Genomic DNA, 11,318 nt, shown 5'->3' with positions numbered 1-11,318 from the left:
CTACGAAATTTTCAAAAAACTATATGAAATTTTATCCTAACTTCAACTAGGCATAACTTTCTACTCGGGACTCAAAATTACGAGCCGTTTAACTCATTGGAAAGGTCTCCAAGAATTGTAAATGAGAATTTGAAAGAGTTGCTAGACCTAAAAATGACCAGAAGACCTTCAAAAATGCAAATTACTAACGTATAGACAAACTAAAAAAAATATAATTCAAATTTTCTTCTGATCAACGTACAACTTATATTTCAGATCTACATGATATAAAATTAAATTTCATTACAATAAATTTAATCTCTAATTCTAACAACACGTCTTACCCTGAGCTCATTAATTGGCGTGGAACATGGAGATAGTATCAGACCCTCCCAACTGCACGGAATATTCGAAACATTGCAGGACTATGAGAGTGCGCCTTAATACGACTCTTCTCCATACAATCTCATGTCGACGGGAAATAAAATTTCAAAGAGGGAGGCAGCGGAAACCGTGTAGTCAAGAAGAAACTGGCGCTTTTATTTGATTGGCGGCAAAAACAGATTTAAAAAAAAATGAAATTCATTGCGACAGTCAGAATACGAGAAGGTCGAAAAGTTATGGTTGATAGCTGTTGTAGGTTCTATCACAATAATCTGTAGATACAATTTTGTGTGGAGGATAGAATATTGTAATATACAAAAATAGTATAAAATATTATGAGAATCATTGATGATAAGTTAGATATATACTTTTGTATGGAGAATGGTTATTGTTTGGAAAAAGATTGTTATGTAATTTATATCGGTTTCAAAAAACAAGGTTTATAATTTTATTTTATTTATTTATTTTATCTATGTTTTATGTTAATATTATATTTTTATTGAATAAAAAGATCATCTAATCTAAATTTATATATTAAAAGTAAAATTTTAGTCTTAAAAAAAGAAAATAAATGCAATTGTTAGTATCTAATATAAGATATATGTATTTTTTTATTAATGGTAACAAAGAGTCAGTGTAATAACGTAAATGTGTTAATGTTTAACTTTTACCTTTTAGTTGTTGATAATTTTATATTGCAAAAGTTTTTCTTTCATGAAATTAATAAGATTAACATTACTATCGATGGGGTCAAGAATAAACTCGATAAATTCAAGGACCCAAATTCGAATTGGCTGGAGAAGGAAGGAGGTAATATGGTTGTTTCCTTGCAAAAAGTTGTAAAGGACATCGAACATATGAAAGAAGATTTTGAAGAGAGAATTATGATTTTGGAAATGAACTACAAGAAGGTTAGTGATATTTTAATTACCTTGGTCAACTTTAACTACAAGGTTATCATGTTCTGAGAGTATTGGAGTTATGACAGAGAAGTTTGAAAGGGCTCAGGAAGCCAAATAATTCTTTGTTTATATTGATGTTATTGACAAAGGTAAGCAGGCTACTTAGGAGGAATGTAGAGGCCCTTGTACCTATACTAGGCCGAGCAACAAGAAGATAGTGGACCAAGCTACACAAGATGTGAGAGATATGAAGAAGTTGTCCATGAACCTATCTCAACTTGAAGTGGAAGTTGTTGAAGCTCTAAAGAACTTAAATTAGTTGTCTTCTCTTGTTTTATTGTGTTGTGTTTTGTTTTGGTCTTTTTGTGTGTCTTGACTGCCTGTTTGTTAATGGTTTACTAATGGTATTCTAATGGCAACTTTTTGTAAAAAGGGTTTTGGATCCCTTCAAAACCTACTTGAGCCCTTTAACCAAAAAAATTTACCTTGTAGGTTAAATTTGACAATCATTCACATGTCAATATATTAGTATTATTTATAAACATAATATTTTTAAAATAAACACCATAAAGAAGTATATCCTCATCAAAATTATAAGTTTTAGATGGATATATAAATATAAAATGAAAACAAAAATAGTTTAAAAAGAAATCCACCATTTAGTAGAAAAATAACTATTTTATTAAAAAAACTATTTTACAAATTTTTATTTTGATAATTTTTTTGAATAATGATAAGAAGTTTAAGCTGCAAATATAAAAAATTATATATCAATTATCAACTAAAAAATTTACAACAGGTAAAAAATAAACAATGTAGATACAATAAAATTTAGATATTTTTGTGCAGTAAATAAAATTTAAAATAAAATAAAATAATTGTAAACTAAACAAAATAATCTAATTGATATCTCTTAACATTTCTTCAGATGAGAAGGATAACCCTAAAGATGAAGATTTCCAGGTGAAAGATGAAGAGAAGAATGATAACCCCAATAAGGATATGGAGGAAGAAGAGGAATTGAGGAATGAGAGTAGTAATTTTGAAAGTGAATCTGAGGGTGAAGAGGAAAGGGAGGATGAGAGTAGTAAAATAGAAACTAAACATGATTCCCTACTTAGAAGCCCAGTGGACCCTTATAACTCAGAAGATGATGAAATTATTAAGTGATTGCCCATGTCAACCGATCATGAGGAAAGTTATAAGATAAACGGGTAGTTATTTGAAATAAAAGAAAGTTTGTCTACTCAGGAACAACAAAATGCAAAACAGGATAGGAAGATTAATGAATTATATGATGTTGTTAATTCCCTTTGCCAAATTGCTGACGAGGTCATGAACAATGTTGTTATGGGGACAATCTTTGGTTATGGCAGAATTCAGAGGAATAAAAAGAAGAAGGCTAAGAGGGGCAAGTACGAGCTGAACGAGGAGGAAGACATGGACCAAGATGATACATGGATTCAGAATGTGGGAAGGTTAAAGAAAAATTGGAACCTACTCAAGAAAGAGTAGCTATTCTTAGTTATGTTTTTGTTTATGCTTTTATGGTTAAGACTTGTCTTTTTTAGAACAATTGTGGGGTCTATGAACCCCTTTCGATTAACTGTTTGTTTTATGACTGTTCTAGAAATGTTAATATTAGGTTTACTACTGATATGAACTCTATGATAGTTAGATCTAAGGAGAAGGTTAATAGGTTAGCTACTGTTATTTGGTTTAACAGCTGGAAGCTTTTTTCGTATGAGTAGAAATAGCTATAGGGGATGAAAATTTTTGATTATTTTTTAAGGAAGATCAGTTTTTGTGTGTTGATGGCTATATGATCTTGTAAGTTGGCTTTTGTTTCTACAGTCTAGGTCTGCCTCCCTGCTAATCTAATAAAAAACATTTATTTAGATAGATGTATTTAAGATATCTATACTAGTTTATTAATTAGTGAATGTAAAAATCTAACTCACTTTATTTGTATACATTTGAGAGGAGAAGATGTCCTATGTTTCATTTTCTTCATTTTTTTTGTTGGATACATTTCTTTATCTCAATCTTAAAGTTAACATCTTAATCTTTTTTAATGAAAACATTGCTTGATCTAACTTACATGTTAGATGTAAAATTTTAGTCTCAAAATGAAAAATAAATAGTTCATCAATTGTAATGTATTCCATCATCAAATTTCAATTCAAATATATTATTTTGTTTATTAATTAGAGTATTTTAAAATCCTTGGTGACCTACTAGCTATACTCATTTGAAAGGACAAAGTGTCACATGCTTCATCTTATTCATTGTTTTGATGAATAAGTTATTTATCTCAATCTTCATGTCAATATCACAATTTTTATAAATGGAAAGATCACTTGATGTAAGGTTCACAATAGAAACTAAATTTTGACTTTAAGATTCAAAATATATATAATTATTATCATGAAAATTCAATCTAAACATGTTAATTTATTTATTAATTAAAATTTCTAAAATTCTCCAATGATCTACATGACACCCATTCGAAAAAACCAAGATCTCTCATATTTTATCTTCTACTTATTTTATATCAATCTTCATGTAAGCAACATACCTTTTAAAGAGAAAAGCTCACCTCACTTAACTTGTGAAAAGTTTAACCTTGAAAATGAGAAAATATAAACTTAACATCCTACCTTTTTTAGTGAAAAGGTCACTTGGCCTAACTTCAATAAAATTTTAATTTCAAAAATGTAAAACACATAAGCTTAACATCATACTAGGCCATGTTGGAAATTGTGGGGCAAGGATCGTACGCGGAAAAAAAAAAAAAATAGAAAGAAATTTGTGGAAAGGGCAAAAACCAATTATGAGAGGTTACAAGACTGAGCTTATGTTTGTGCTAATCTTGAAGTAGTCAAGTATAGGAAGATCCTCTTCATCAAAGTCATCAAGATATCTGACCCAATCTGAACCTTAAAGAAATTGAATCTTGATGGATGTCTTTTTCATCTTAGATTCATCTTTACCAATTATATTCAACCAATTATACTACAATCCTTAATACTCTTTTTTTTTTTTTTTTCATTTCAAGATACACCTCCACAAAGAAGCTGGCCCTCTTATTGAAAATTGTAGAGTGAGATGGGTACGTGAAAGTAAAAGAGGAGAATGGGAAGCGTAGAAGTAAATAATGGGAGGTCACGGGATCGAGCTCAGATCTGTGCGAGTCGATAGGACAACAGGTGAATGCCAGAGTCAGAGCAGCGGAGATGCTGTCAAACATGTGACAATACCCACGCATTCAGCTGTAAGCATATGGTCTTCTCCATACAAAATTGCTTGGAAAGTAGACGAGATTGTTTGGACTTCACCCGTAAAGTTGAATTTTCTTAATCTAATCTATCAAACTAAATATTAATATTGACATTTTATATGTAAATAGTAAAATATATCTATTTAGATAGAAAATGATATTAAAATTAATTTTCAGCTATTATACTATTTTTAAAAATATTATAAGATAGAAATTGTACTTGAAAATATAATGTTAATTTTAATGATGTTAGAATATTTTTAGATATATTGTATTGGTCTTCGTTTAAGTAGTACAATTCAAAGAATTTATTGTAATTTATTTAAAAACTAATATAATTGAGTATATTTTAAAGGTTTCAATAAAGTTTTTTCTAGAATATATCTTTTGTTTATTGTCATCACTTTATTGAAATTGTTATAGATCTAACTTATTTTTGTTGTTTCATTATTAGAAACAATTAAAAATTTATTCATATTTTCTTTGAATAAATGCATCTACATACACACATAAGAATAAATGAAATACTAATATTTTCTAATAAAATTCATTTGTAAAATTAAAAAAAATATTTCTTTTGTCTATAATTTTTTAGTTGTAAAAAATTTTAATTTGACATTTAAACCTAATAATGCTAAAATAAAAATTGTACATAATGGTTAATGATATCATACATTTCACCCTTACAAAGTGTTTTATGTAAAAAAACCTTTATTTATTGCTTTATGATTTATGCATTCGCCAAAACATCCAAGCTTCCTCTAGATATTTCAACATTCTACATTAATGTTTAACAAGGTAATACATTGTGGCCAAATATTAATATTAACCTTTAATATCTTTAAATAGTTAAAATTAACCATTGCATTTCATGTCATTTCTCTTCATAAATGAATTAAGTACTTTTATTATTTAAATAATCCAATTTCACTTCTTCAAGTTCATGTAAAATAAAGATGATGACTTAAATACACCATTACAATATTTGACTATAACAAGTTTAGATTTTGGTTATGAAGATAGGATCATGGTTTAATTATCTTCATGAAAGCTAAAGGATTGTACTATACAATTTTTTCATCGTAACCTTTAGTTTATATTCACTCTTTTGATGAGTTAGCCATTTTTTTCTTACAACATTTTCAAATCAATATGGGTGTGAGATAATTATCAATAACTTAATTAAATATAGTCAATGAAGTAGTGAGTCAATCTATTATTATCTTATTCATTTCCAAATTTTATGTGAATAAGTAAATCATCATCTCAATGAATGTTAACTTTAAATCATATTCCTTGAATGTATTCTTCTATCATTGATAACATTGTAGATTTGAATATTTTAACATCATAAATATTCATTCTCACTCAAAAAATATTGAGATTGAATTGCTCAAATCTAACACATCTAAATAAGGGACAAAGTTTTAATAAAAATATACTCAATCATATACCTTTATAAGAAAGCATTCATCTACATACTCGATATAATTCAAATATTTCAAAGATAGTATAAGGTACAAGTAAAAAAAAATACTATTGCCCACAATCTCAAATTAAGTCAAAATGTCTACAACGAAAAATTACAAGGCATCTTAATTTCAATCTTAGATTCTAATACAAAACATATACTAAACAAGACACATGTTGCATCAAGTTCCTTCCTATATGTGTTATATATCGTCATTATTGTTAGTTAGAATAGTTGACGACTATAATAAGATTAGTGGAAACATAGAGCATGCATGTACACCACTAGTCATCTTGTTAATTTCTCTTTATGATGCTCTACGTTAGTGAGATGGCTTATTGGTCATTGTTGTTAGTGATAGAGAAAATGACTAAATATCTATACAATCTAGCTCCCTTTCTCTGGTGATGTGTAGGAAGGGAAATATTTGTAGCATATGATTTTTGTCCATCTTATGTTCAATCAATTTGGTTTATTTCAATGATTTTTTCCTGTAAGTGTATTTGGATAGAATCAAAATTGCTTTGAATGAATACTGCTAGAATTAAAAAACACAGATAGTCAAGATTGTTTGTATCATCTTGAACCCTTCTCTATAATTCACAACCATGGATTTCAAAAAATAGCCCATTCATTTCATATATGAAAAATCTTCGACGTAAAAATGATTATTAAAGTAAATTAATTATAATTAGTGAAAATTGTTATTATTTAGAGTTATTATACAAAATTTTTAAATATTTGTGTCTATTTATTTTTGGTTCATGCCAAGATAAGAATACTAAAGCATTCATTGCATTCATTTTAAAAAAAATTTAACCAATTATTGCATAGAATTATTCTATTTAAAAAAAAATAAAGCACATCGCACACATATTAATAAAGATTAATATAAACAGTTACATGTTAAACCCAAAAAGTACCAAATATGCACAAAGAGCCATGTTTGAACACTAGAGAAACCTACCAAACATCTAAGGTGCCTACAACCAAAAAAAACATGAGAGCAAAAGGATAGTACCCACTCTGTGACTCAACAATCTTACTTGACTTACATCTGCTAGTCCATAAACGAGCACAAATTAACAAAATTTGGAATAGTTTACAGCCCAACAACAAAAGCTAAGGAGGGCTAGAAACCAAAATAGTGCATATCATCCCACAGTCTATCCTTGAGGGTTGGTGTCCCCCACGCCCTTAATAGCTACATTATCCTCCTGAGCAAGGATGTCACCAAACTTGTACCCAACAAAATTCTCCTTAAAGGTTTTCCTTTGGTACACATTTAGAAGTCGTTTTTCCAATTTTTGGTGGTAAACAAGCCATTGAATAAAGTCACCTCAGATTGAAAAATGGGCTCTAAGAAACTCCCTAGTTTTCCCTCAAAAAAACATACAGTTATTAGATTCTAGACTAATCTTCATTGCATTATATAATTTGACATACTGGGGTTTATTTCCAAAAAAATCCAGGGAAAAATGCCTCCAACATATCTCTTACCGTTAAAAAATCATATTTTCTTATCGCCTTATCCAGATTCTCAGCGGACACAATATCTTACTTAATATATTCAGACCATGGTTGAAGCAAGGAACCATATTTGTGCAAGATGTCAAACACATTTGAAAGAAATGCAGAAACTACTTGAGAGGGGTAAAGGTGCCTCGAAGCCTTAGGGTACACTAATTCTTCCCCAATGATAGTGACGATTTTTTTCCATGTCTTGAAGCAATCCCAAGTGGAAATAAGCTTCGAATGCTGCTGCATGAAGGCTCCAAAAGTTGAGAATTCCCAGCCAGAAATTGCAATAAAGATTCTGCAATTAATGGTCTTGTATTCCAAGGTGAGCACTGAGAAGGAAACAATATATTCAACTAAAAAAAAAGAGCTAGAAATGGTACGTAACTTGTCTAAAAAGTCTGCCCATATGCATCACGCATGATCCTCAGCATGTGTCGACGTCAGGATTGTATTTAATACAGAGAAGGGAGCAGTGTGAAGTGTCTTATCTTAGATCGATTGGGAGGATTAGAAATCTCGCTATTGTCTCATTTTGCATATCCCACCAAATGTAATCATCTTTTACAAAATCAGAATAGACACCTGGCAAACAAAGGTGGTGCCAAATGGCAGGGCTTAACCGGCACAATCGAACCTGACAGTAACCTCACAGTTTAGATGGCCGGGCCCACAGCTCCCACTTAAACTTCCTTTCTGTTTACGATTTTCTTATTGCCGTTTCCATGTCCGTTCACTAACCGTTTCAACGGATTTTCTTATGCTGCAAACGTTAGGGAATAATGAAAATCCCTCCAAGTTCCTCTCCTTTAAACTCAGTAAACAACAATAAAAACATATTTAAAATTTTTATGAGTTTTGAGAGTTTTATTTTTAAGATTTTAATATGGTTAACAATAAATTATTTAAAGCTAATATTATTAAAACTAATTAAATTTATTTTTAATTTTAAAATAAAATTATTAATAAATTATAATTTCTATTTAATAATATAGTTTATATTTTGTATGAATTACTTTAAAAAAATAATTAATATATAATCTTAGTTTTAAATTGTTAGTTAAAAAATTAAATTTGAATAATAATTTTTTATTATTTCTAAATGAAATTTTTAATTTTTCTAATGTTTTTTGTTCAGTTTTATTTAGAAAGTGTACTAAATATTATATATTATATACTTGGTAAAATTATATATATGTGTGTGTGTGTGTGTGCGTGTGTGTAATAACTTCAAATAAATATATTTAAAAGAACAATTATTAATAACTAAAATTACTAGGAAATGTCATGGCCTAACCAGAGACTAAACATGAAGATCTATTTTGCAAATGAAGAGCACAACTTGTTGAAAGAATCTATTTGTATAATAAATGGACTTCACAATTAATTATTTCCACTATATATTGATTTTTTGTATATTGTTGTGGGCATATGTAACATGAAACAAATCTATAAATTTATGGAAATCTTTGTTCTTCAATATACTATGTCTACTAACCCTCTCAATATTTCGCACAAAGAAATCTTCATCACCTTAAATATAAGATAGATACAAATACAAATGTATGCTAACTTAGTAATAGAATATGATGGAGTCTTACTTGAGTCATGAAATTTCTTAGTAATTCATTTTGATATTAGATATTTTTTCAACTTTTAATGGCAAAATAATAAGTTTCAAATAAAATCAGAAGTAAGATTATCAAAGTCTAAAATATCAAAATTATGAATTGTTGTTGAATAATTTTAAATAATTAATAATCAATAATCAAAAATTTAAAATTTAAAATTGTTAATTAAATTTCATTTTAAATTAATAATTAAATATTTTTTATTTTAAATAATTATTAATTATTTATAAGTTTTGAAAACAATTAAAATTAATTTGTACTCTTTTCTAAAATGAATTCTCATAAAATATAAATTATTCTTACTAAATAAAATTATAATTTATGAATAATTAATTAATAAATATTTTTAAATCTAAAATTAAAAAAAAAAAGAAAAGAGGATTTTTCGGACTAAGCATTTTTCGGACTACGAGCTCTCTATGAGGATGCAAATCGTCGGTGTTGTCTGACATGGTCACCTTTGCGAGGATGTGGAGGAGTTAATTTCCTCCACGTGGTTTTCTCTCTTCTCTCTTCGTGCTCTCATTTACTGCTTGCATTTACTTTTTGTTTGGCGCTTGATGTATTCTCTCTGCAACTTAACCTAACCCTTAATCACATCTCCCTGATCGCTCGCGTGACTCCTCTGTGGCTCCCAATGGAGTCTAAATCTGATGGCGGTGCCATTAATTCTCCTAACCCTACCTAACAGGGTCATTCAAGCCGTCAGAAAACCTTTGCGGAGACTGCTAAACCTACTAAGCAGTCTCAATCAAGCTAAAAGAAAACCTTTCTCGAGACCATTGCTCCGTCTGCTCATTGATTTCACCCTAGTGCGAGATTTTTTAAGACTCCTGGAGGTGAACGACCCGATGAGGAAGGTAAGAGCCCTACCATACCTTTGAATTCTTTTTGCATTTCGCCAAATGATGAGATGTTAAAAGAAATTATGTCCGAAAAATATAGGTTAAGCGATACTGCCATTTTATTTGCTTATGTTAATATTGAGAAATGCCCGCCTAGGAAATTCCTAGATGATTGGTTTTATAATCTCTGGAATTTAAAATTAGGACTTAAGATTTCATTCTGTAGGCAAGTCCAGAAAGGTCTCTATATTATCTTTTTTAATAATCATGAATCCAAGGTTGAAATCCTTAAACGACAATACTGGACTGTTGGGAACACCTCCTTTCGTGACCTAGCCTAGTCTTCAGAGGCCGTCAATGAGGAATTTCTTGCGCTATCAAGCCCTAGATGGGTCATCCTTAAGGATGTCCCTCCCTTCCTCTGGCGTTTTCTTCCCCAGGTATTGGAAACATTTGGGAGAATAATTCGGGTTGATGAAACAACGCGTTTAGTTCCTAACCTTGATGCAAGAATAGTCATCTCCATTAAACTTGGGGTTGACATCCCTCCACTTCTAAACCTTAACATCGGTGAGGAAATGTTTGTTTGCCCTGTTGAAATACTTGGAGGACTAAATGCCTATTTTTGTGCAAAAAAGAAGGGCATCTTCAGAAGAGCTGCCCAATCATTAACTGCGGGAAGCAAAAGAATAACACTAACCTAGCAGGAGCATCTAAAAACCCTAACTCTGATAAGGAGTCGATCCCAAACCCAAGCAACCTTCATTCTGCTGGAAACAATACTAACCCTAGAGATGATCCCTCCTTAAGCTCAGCTCCTGGCCTCATCCCTATTGATTTAAATCCAATGAATGTTGACTCCACTACCGAACCCCTCAACTCTGCTTCCGTTCCCACCAAAATTTCTAAGGATTCGCCTTTTGATTGTTTTCAAATAGTCACATCAAGAAAACAAAGACGAAAGAATGCCTAGCAACTCGCCTTGAATCAAATCCAAGCTGGTGATCAAATTGCCAATCAGGTGACAACCACTAGCAAATACCCCATCACGATGAATGATGACATAATAAATGCTTCACAAACTCCGACCACCTCCTTGGTTAAAAATATGGTTAAAAATTTAGAGAAGTCTGATCGCGGTGCTAGTGATGCTAGCATGAGTGATAATCCTACAAAAATGATGCTCAGATCTGGGACCCCCAAATGATCTGACTTCACATTATATGCAGAGGTTACCCCTAATGTTAACACCTCCAACCCCACGACAACATCTCTGCTAAATGAAATAGAGGACAACCATATTATTGA

The sequence above is a fragment of the Cryptomeria japonica genome, chromosome 3 (assembly GCF_030272615.1).
Source record: "Cryptomeria japonica chromosome 3, Sugi_1.0, whole genome shotgun sequence".
Taxonomy (NCBI): domain Eukaryota; kingdom Viridiplantae; phylum Streptophyta; class Pinopsida; order Cupressales; family Cupressaceae; genus Cryptomeria; species Cryptomeria japonica.
This window is presented reverse-complemented; position numbering follows the sequence as displayed.